At 36.5% G+C, this 8,410-nt stretch overlaps 1 non-coding gene across 1 annotated transcript; it reads left to right on the top strand.

Moving 5' to 3' along the window:
• The first annotated feature begins 7,596 nt into the window (after positions 1 to 7,596).
• LOC143018446 (5.8S ribosomal RNA) lies at positions 7,597 to 7,752 on the top strand. The gene has a single exon (XR_012965744.1). It is a non-coding gene; the product is annotated as a 5.8S ribosomal RNA (ribosomal RNA).
• The last annotated feature ends 658 nt before the right edge of the window (positions 7,753 to 8,410 follow it).

Below are 8,410 nucleotides of genomic sequence, written 5' to 3'. Positions count from 1 at the left end.
TGACGATTTATATAGCTTGTTAATAAGAGATGGACTTTCGAAGTCAAAAGATCGCGCAATCAGTCCTAGAATCGTACTTGCTTTCTCAAGAGGCTGAAATACACTGCTTAGATGATTTGAGATCGTTATTGATAATTACGCCGGGATTCTTTTCACTATCCACTTTTGTTAACAAATTTCCAAATAACTTGTAATCGTACTTACTGTTATTTTTACCTATGTGCATAATCTTGCATTTACTTATGTTAAAGTCCCTTTTCAGACTATTACTGTAGTTTATCTAAATCTTCTTGAATATCTGATTGGTTTAAGTGATCATTTGGCATTCCGCACAGTTTTGTATCATCAGCAAATTTGGAAACAATAGATTTTAGTATGTGGTCTATATCATTTATATAATTTACAGTCTGCTTAGGGTGGTTAGGGCTCTCATTGTACCACTGACTTTTTTAGACTTTAAAAGGTCCTCTCACTTGTCGACCATATAAAACTTCAAAGGAAGAATATCCTAGTGACTCTTGAGTAGTTTCTCTAATGACAAATAGTATGAGAGGTAATCCCTCATCCCAATCAGGTTGTTTGCTGTTACAAAATTTACGTGGTATTTCTTTTAAGAGTTTGATGAAAACGCTCGAGAGCCTCTTGTGACTCAGGGTGATAAGCTGTTGGGATAGTTTGTTTTATCTCTAATTTTTTTAGTACATTGATAAGGAGTCAGTTTGTGAATTTTGTTACTTGGCCAGATTAGATTTCTTTGGACAAACCTACTCGAGTGAAAAAATAGAGTGTTAGCAATGGTTTTTGCATTCATCCTTTTGATAGGGAAAGCTTCGGGAAATCTCGTAAGTGGACACATTATAGTCAGAATGTATAGATTTCCCCTTTTTGTTTTTTTTGCAATGGCCCCACTGTGTCTATGATAATTCTATTAAAAGGGTTCCCTGACACAGGGATGGGAGATAAAAGGGCTCTAGGGATATTTTGATTGGGTTTGCCAGCGAGCTGACAAACATGGCAGTTTTGAACATATTCTTTAGTGCTCTTTTTTAGATTGGGCCAAAATATATGTTCTGTAATTTTGTTATAGGTCTTACAAACTCCTATATTACCACCTGAATCATCATTGAGCTATTTCAATGACTTAGGATCTAATTGATTGAGGTATAACTAATTGGTGAATATCTGTCTAGGTGTCAGAATGTAAATATAAAGGGGACTTTGTATATCTCATTAGAGTACATTGTTGGTAATAGAATCCAGAGAATTTGTCTACTTTATCCTCAGAATCTTCTGCTAATCTATGAAAATGTTTTAAAGTAAAGCCGGGTTGTTCAGCTTTGATGAGGCTAGAAGGTGACATTTGTGTAGATAAATTAAAAATATCAGGTGGATTTTCGTTTAAGGGAACAGATTGGGAACGAGTTACAGCACATAGGGAAAAATCAAGATGTATGTGATTTTCTACAATTGTAGGACTTTTGTCCTAAACAGTTTTGACTATATCTAAGGGAGGTACTACCAATAAACCTGAAAGGTCATTACCTAGGATGAGCTCAACTCCAAGAATTGGCATTGACTTTTCTCTGAGGTCAACTGTTACTTCCTTATTTACAAGGTTATATCTAAGGAATAGTTTAGCTAAAATGGCGGATTGGACAGTAGACAAACCACTGATTTTTACTTTCTCTCCAGTACTTCTCTTTTCAACTTCAGGTAGGGCATCTTTAAATAAAATGTATTGAGCAGCTCCAGTATCTCTCAAAATGGTTAATGGGAAAAAATTTACTTTCTTTGTTTATAGCAACTTCACCAGAGGACTTGAAGTCTTTAAAGAGATCCTCAAGAGATGTCGAGGGTTGAGTTACAATTTGTGAAATGGATTTAGGAGGACTTCGGGATTTTTTTCACCACCTAGCTATACTGAAGATTAGTCAAAGGGTTGGGTATTCCCAGAGTATTGTGAAGTGTTACACTTTGGCTCGGAACATTTAGAAATGTGATTTTCATTACGCTTATAATATACAGACAAAACATTAATGGGTCTTCCCACTAGCTTATCACTTATATAGCTAAGATAACACTTTTTAGAGAAAACTAAGTGCGAGTGAGACTTGGCAGTTCTAGTGAGTCCTAACCTTAAAGCCAGGAAAGAGTGCAATAGATTTCATTGCTAGGACAGTTACGAATAGAAGTGCAGAGGTAATTATCAAACTCTATCTAGCGTTAGTTAGACCCATCCTTTATTATGCGGTACATTTTTGGTCTCCGTCTCATAGAATGTACATCAATTCACTAGAATCAGTATAGAATAGAATGACCAAAATGATACATGGGCTCAGAAAGCTACCTTATGAAGAGAGGCTTAGTTAACTTAACTTGCACTCTTTGGAAAGACGCAGAGTGCGTGGTGATCTAACAAAGGTGTTCAAGTGAATCAAAGGCTTTAACAAAGGTGACGCAAACAGGATCATCATATTAAGACAACAGGGCAGGACTCGCAGTAATGCATTTAAACTGGACAAATTTCGATTTAAGAAGGAAATAGGAAGGAATTGGTTTAATAATAGGGTGGTCAACGAATGGAATAGACCTAGTAAACATATAGTGAGCGCTGAAACTATTAGTTGCTTTAAAAGATTGTTAGAAAACTTTATAGATGGGGATGACAGGAGGTAATGGATATGGAACTGCCTAGTACAGGCCTTATGGTCTCTTGTAGTCTCCTTCATTCGTATGTTCTTATGAGTGGCAAGGAATGATGACTGTACATTTGGATTTTCCCGTCGCCTACCCATTTTGTGTAGTACTGCGTAGTGACCAGCCAGAAAGGCCGCCTCATTAAGATTTAAGGCGTCCTTATTATTTGTGTAAATCATTATAGAGAATGGAATACGCATCTTAAACTCTTCGGATACGATAAGCTCAATGAGTTTGTTATAGGATTCTATCCCCTTTGAAGACAACCATTGCTTAAAAAGCAAGTGTCACGGGGTGACTTAACTAAACTTCTAAACTTTTGTCTGTATTGAATACTCTAACGGCTGTACCAAGTAGTTTAGTTTGGATAAGTCATACCCACTGTTCCTCAGGCTATTTCCTATGTAGGGCTAGTCGTTCAAATTGCCTGAAAAAGTACTCGGGATCTGACTCATCGAAATTTAGGTCTGCATTGATTTCTGTATGTAACTGGAATGAAACTTTGACCTCTTTTTCAGGGCTTATTAATTCTACTTTACGTATATAATCAAGCTCTTTCTCCTAACTTTCATGTCTCATTTTCTCACTTTCTAATTTCATTTTCTCCCGTTCTAATTTGATTCTTTCTAATTCTAGGTTAACCACTGATCTATCTAATTTAACTTTTGGAATTGCACCAGAAGAGTGAGTTGGCTTCACTTCTACATCTTCCTCGTTTTTTAACAGTAGTAGCTTCAGGGATTAAGGGATATGCATCTACGTCTCACACTTCTTGCTCAATAACAGCCGTAATTACTTCTTATTAGTTCCCCTGCCACTAACACTTTAAGTAATTCCTCAATCACTTACGTATTCATCTGTAGGCCCCATGCGGATGGGGTAATCAAACTTCTTGATTTTCTTCTTCACTAATTCTCTACATCTTTATCTTAGGTACACCAGAGGGCTCCCACCTGAGATCCTTGTACACCCACCAAGCCAAGTTTGCTTCGGCGTCACTATCTAATTCATCCAATAACTTTAAACGTTACAAATAAGTGTCACCCTTTAAGGACGTGACTTCACCTCCGTGTACAAATAACTTCTCTCCTCCTCCACCCTTATCTCCAATCAGAAAGGCTGTTATACTGTCTCAAACAATACTGCTTACGTAAGTACTTCTTTCACAAGCGGAAAGTGGCTTAGTGTTTACATTTCGTCACATCAGCACCTCCATCGATACCCTAGCTTATGTTTACAAATATTGGACGGTAAGCGAGAATATGCAGCTCTGTAACTTCCTCTCGGCCATTGTTTCAAAACATCCAAGTAATAAAAATTAATTCCTTTCCACCTACCCTTCTATCTACCTAAATGTCTACCTCAATCTACCGGCCTCTTACAGGGCGCGGTGGCTACCCTTAGTCGTCCCTACCAATCACCTCTACTACCCTCTTACAGGGCTCGTATATACTTGGAAATCATCATATATAAGAAGCTAATCTACCCTTGCAGAAACTGGTAAAATGGTACCAGAAAAACATGGCAAACATATACATATCAAACAAATAAGCAACCCTCCAAAAGGCATAAATGTCAATAATAATTCAAGCAGAAAAATTGTGAATATCATACTTGTCAGAATAACAATGCATAAATCAAAATAATCTGCAACATAGAGATAAAATTACAAATTCAAACAAATTTGCAAAACTCACTACTTTGAATAAGAACATCTTATCTCAATGGAGAATGTTTTCATCTTCTTTTCGAAGATGTTGAGATAGGTAATATGTTATGAAAGTGCCTCTTCTTGCATTACAAATTTTGTTTAACACACTTAATTCATTTTCAACACACTCCTTATGCTTCACAAAATACTTATATGAATTGTCCTTAAGCATTGGTAAGATTCCAAGTCTGACCACAGCAGATCCAAGGTCTTCATGTCTCTGCTTAACACCAAGTTTCAGTAGGTTAGGTCTCCAATCACAATTACATACATTTGGTCACATAATATAATCTTTGAAATACATCAATATTAATATTCAATTCAAATATCATTTTATTAAAATTTTCCCTATACTCTTCTGGATGATTAAAATTGAGACACAGGGTATCACAGCAGTTATCTTCGTAGAACTGCAACCTAACCTTCTCCTTATCATCTAAATAGCCTATCAATTCTTCCCTAGTTTCTAGGTGTAAAAGTTTATATTTATTTCCACCTGCAGAATCAATTACCCCATATGGACCTGAGTACCTTGGTGAAATTTTATTATAGGGTAAATGTAGTTTGATCATGACCAAATCTCCTATTTCTAATTCTAGTTTATGTGCTATTTTTTGTTGTTGCTTTTTCATCTCTTTTGAATACTCTTGCATATGTTCTCTAACTCTTTGGTGTATAGTTTGAAATGTATTTATCCTATTTTAGATGTAATCATCTATATTATACACATTTTCTACTCTGCAATCAAGATTTTATATGGAAGAATTTTGTCTTCCCCCAAAATAATAAAATGAGGTGCTTCACCTGTTGCTATGTTAATTTGGTTGTTGAGAGTACATTTAACACAATGAATCCAAGTATTCCAAGTTATATTATGAGGACTTATCATATTTCTAAGACATGTAATAATTTTCTTATACAACCTCTCTACAACTCCATTACTTTGTGGATGATTCACTAAAATTTTTACTTTCTTTATCTTAAATATACTATATAAATTTTCCAAGATTTTGTTATTGAAATCAGTTCCATTATCTGAAACTAAGATCTTAGGTGTAGTGGAATTACAGATTATCTGATTATAGATTACTGAAGCAATAGTTTCAGCTTTTTATTTGGAATGGGTTTTAAAATACGAAATCTTGAAAGATAATCAATGACAACAAATACATATTTATATCCATTCTCAGACATAGGTAACTCCAACGTATCTATATGAACTCTTTCCTAAGGTTTCTGTGGAATGGGATTGGTAAACATAGGAGCAGGTTTTGGTGTGTTTCCTTTCACCTTAACATATTTCAAACAATTTGCTCTATAATCATATATATTTTCTCCATACCTGGCCAAAAGTATTTAAGTTGTGCTTTTCTATAAGCCCTTCCTCAACAATGAACTTAAAGGATGAGCAATGTCAGCATATCATTGAATAAATTTTCTATAATATCATGTCAATCCCAAGAAACTTCTAACTTTTTCTACATTGTTTAGAACTGGAAATTCTTTACAGCTTCATCCCTTGAATGAACTACACTAAGTCTATGCCTGTCTATCTTATGTCCCAAATAAACAACACTGTCTTGCAAAGACTTACATTTTTCAAGTTTCACTTTCAATCCGGCTTCAATTAGTCTTGAGAATATCAAATCTAATTTCTTAAAGTGCTCAGCCACTGTCTGGGAAACTATCAAAATATCATCTAGAAATACACTGGCAGTGTTTCCTAACAACCCATCTACCACTGTATTCATTAATCTTATGTAAGTTAATGGACTATTACATAACCCATATTGCATTCGTTTGAACTCATAATGTCCCGTTGGAGTGGAAAATGTTGTGAACTCTCTTGAGTCTTCATACAATTATATATGCCAAAAGGCAGATTTGGTATCTATATTGCTAAAATATCTATTCTCATTTCCCAAACTTCTAAGAATGTCCCCTATTATTGGTAATGGTAACTTGTCACGTATGGTGTGCTTATTCAATTCCCTATAATTAATAACTGGGAGCATAGTACCATCTGATTTTGGCACCAGAAACAAAGAAACATTCCACTCACTTTTACTGTGTTCAATAATATCCTGCGATAACATTTCAGTGATCAGTTTATCTACTATTGTTAATTTAGAGTGAGGAACTCTGTAGGCGGGAATTTGAATAGTCTGAGTTCCTGATTTTAATCTAATCTGATGTTTTAAAACAATTGTTTTGCCTAAGACATCCCCCGGCAAAGCAATTGCTTTATTGTGCTTCACGAGCAAGGCAACTAAACTTTCATCCAACTCAGAGTGATTAATAGGTTCTAGTTGATTCTTGTATTTCTTCCCTAACTCTATTTCTTCATGAACTGAACAGATTGATGAAATTGGTAATTCCAACGCCTCAGTACTTTCATTTAAAATCTGAATGGGTTTTGTACACACCTGAAAACATCCTATTTGTGTACCTTTCCTTAAAACTATATATTTATTCAAAGTATTAATCCTTAACATTTCTACCATGTTATTATTTTACTTATAAATCTCTGAGTCCAATTTCAAATCTTTTAATCTAGTTGATTCTGGGATGGTTAAAATTTCAGAGTCTACAGTGACGCCTTTCAACTAAATTTCAACCCTGTTAATTGGTCTGGAGTGTAATAATGTCGACTTTATCATGCCACCATCCACAATTTGCAAGGCTTCATTTGTAGTTGATGAATTAGTAATTTCTAGGATATCTTGAATGTCTGAGTTGGGTTCACTATATGTGGCTTTACTTTCTGTTGGTCTGGACTGCTCGGCCTCGTTATCTAAATAAAAATGTTATCTTCCCTATCTATTTCTATGGATTCTTTGATCCCTGTCACTGTTCTTAAGTCTGGTTGATTTAAAAATGGGATTAACTGTGATTTAACTAAGATCCCTAAGTCAGCAGGACATATGACCATTTTCTCTTTTCTCATTATTGCAAATTCTATCAATAAATCTCCTGGAAAAACATATTCTTCTACAACTATTGCTGGAATATGCAAATGTTCATTTGCATATAAGTTGACTTATAGTTCAACCTTACCTAATATTTTTAACTGATTTCCAGTTACTCCTTGGAACGATTAATCTAAACCCCAAGCAGATTGCGGGTTCCGGGAAGCTCAACGGGGCGGGGCCATGGAACCTAAGTACCCTCCAGTTAACCGGAGACACAACTCTTAACGGTGGATCATTTGGCTCGTGGGTCGATGAAGAACGCAGCAAAATGCGCGTCGGCGCGTGAATTGCAGGATACAATGAGCATCGACCTGTCGAACACACATGGTGGCCGCGGCCAAGAGTGCCGTGGTCCAACCCGATCGAGAGTCGGTTCCCACAACCATCACGAAGGAACTCTCCCAAAGGGGGCCAGCCGGGTCCGGGAGCGCCGATGGTGTATACGGCTCATATACACGACGAGTAATATAACCCCAGTCATATAACCCACTCCTTAACTCACTGTCCACCACGGGCATTAATCGCTGAGTCAAACATCACGAGGCCCAGTGGAACCCACAAATTGCTGAGTCAATCCTTTGGCTTCGCGACAACACCGTCGACCACCAAACACACAAACGAACACACGCGATCAATCTAGTAGCCACCCAGTACTGACATATGATATTACGTATACTGACGGTCCTCCCCTGGATATATAATTAACATGTATGATAGTAGACAACAATACGTAATCAATGCAGTTGCACCACCCATGTGAGACAACGGACCTTCTCGAAATTATTGTAAATCTCAAGACTAAACCCAACACGAGAAAGTGTTGAGGTTAGCACTTCCTGCCAATGACCACCAGGGTAGCGTGGCCGAGAGCGTCAGTTGGGACGATGACGGGTGTTGTGCAAGAAGAGGTGTGATAAACAGTTATCTATGTAACCAATATTGTATCGTTCTGTTTAACAGTTGACAGTGTATATACCATAAGAGTGAAACCTGGAAGCTTTGAATAAAGGGGTATAAAGTTAATACGAGT

Source organism: Oratosquilla oratoria, chromosome 34 (genome assembly GCF_046742065.1).
Source record: "Oratosquilla oratoria isolate Oo_2021 chromosome 34, ASM4674206v1, whole genome shotgun sequence".
Taxonomy (NCBI): domain Eukaryota; kingdom Metazoa; phylum Arthropoda; class Malacostraca; order Stomatopoda; family Squillidae; genus Oratosquilla; species Oratosquilla oratoria.
Note: the sequence above shows the minus strand (reverse complement) of the source record. Positions and strands in the feature narration are given on the sequence as shown.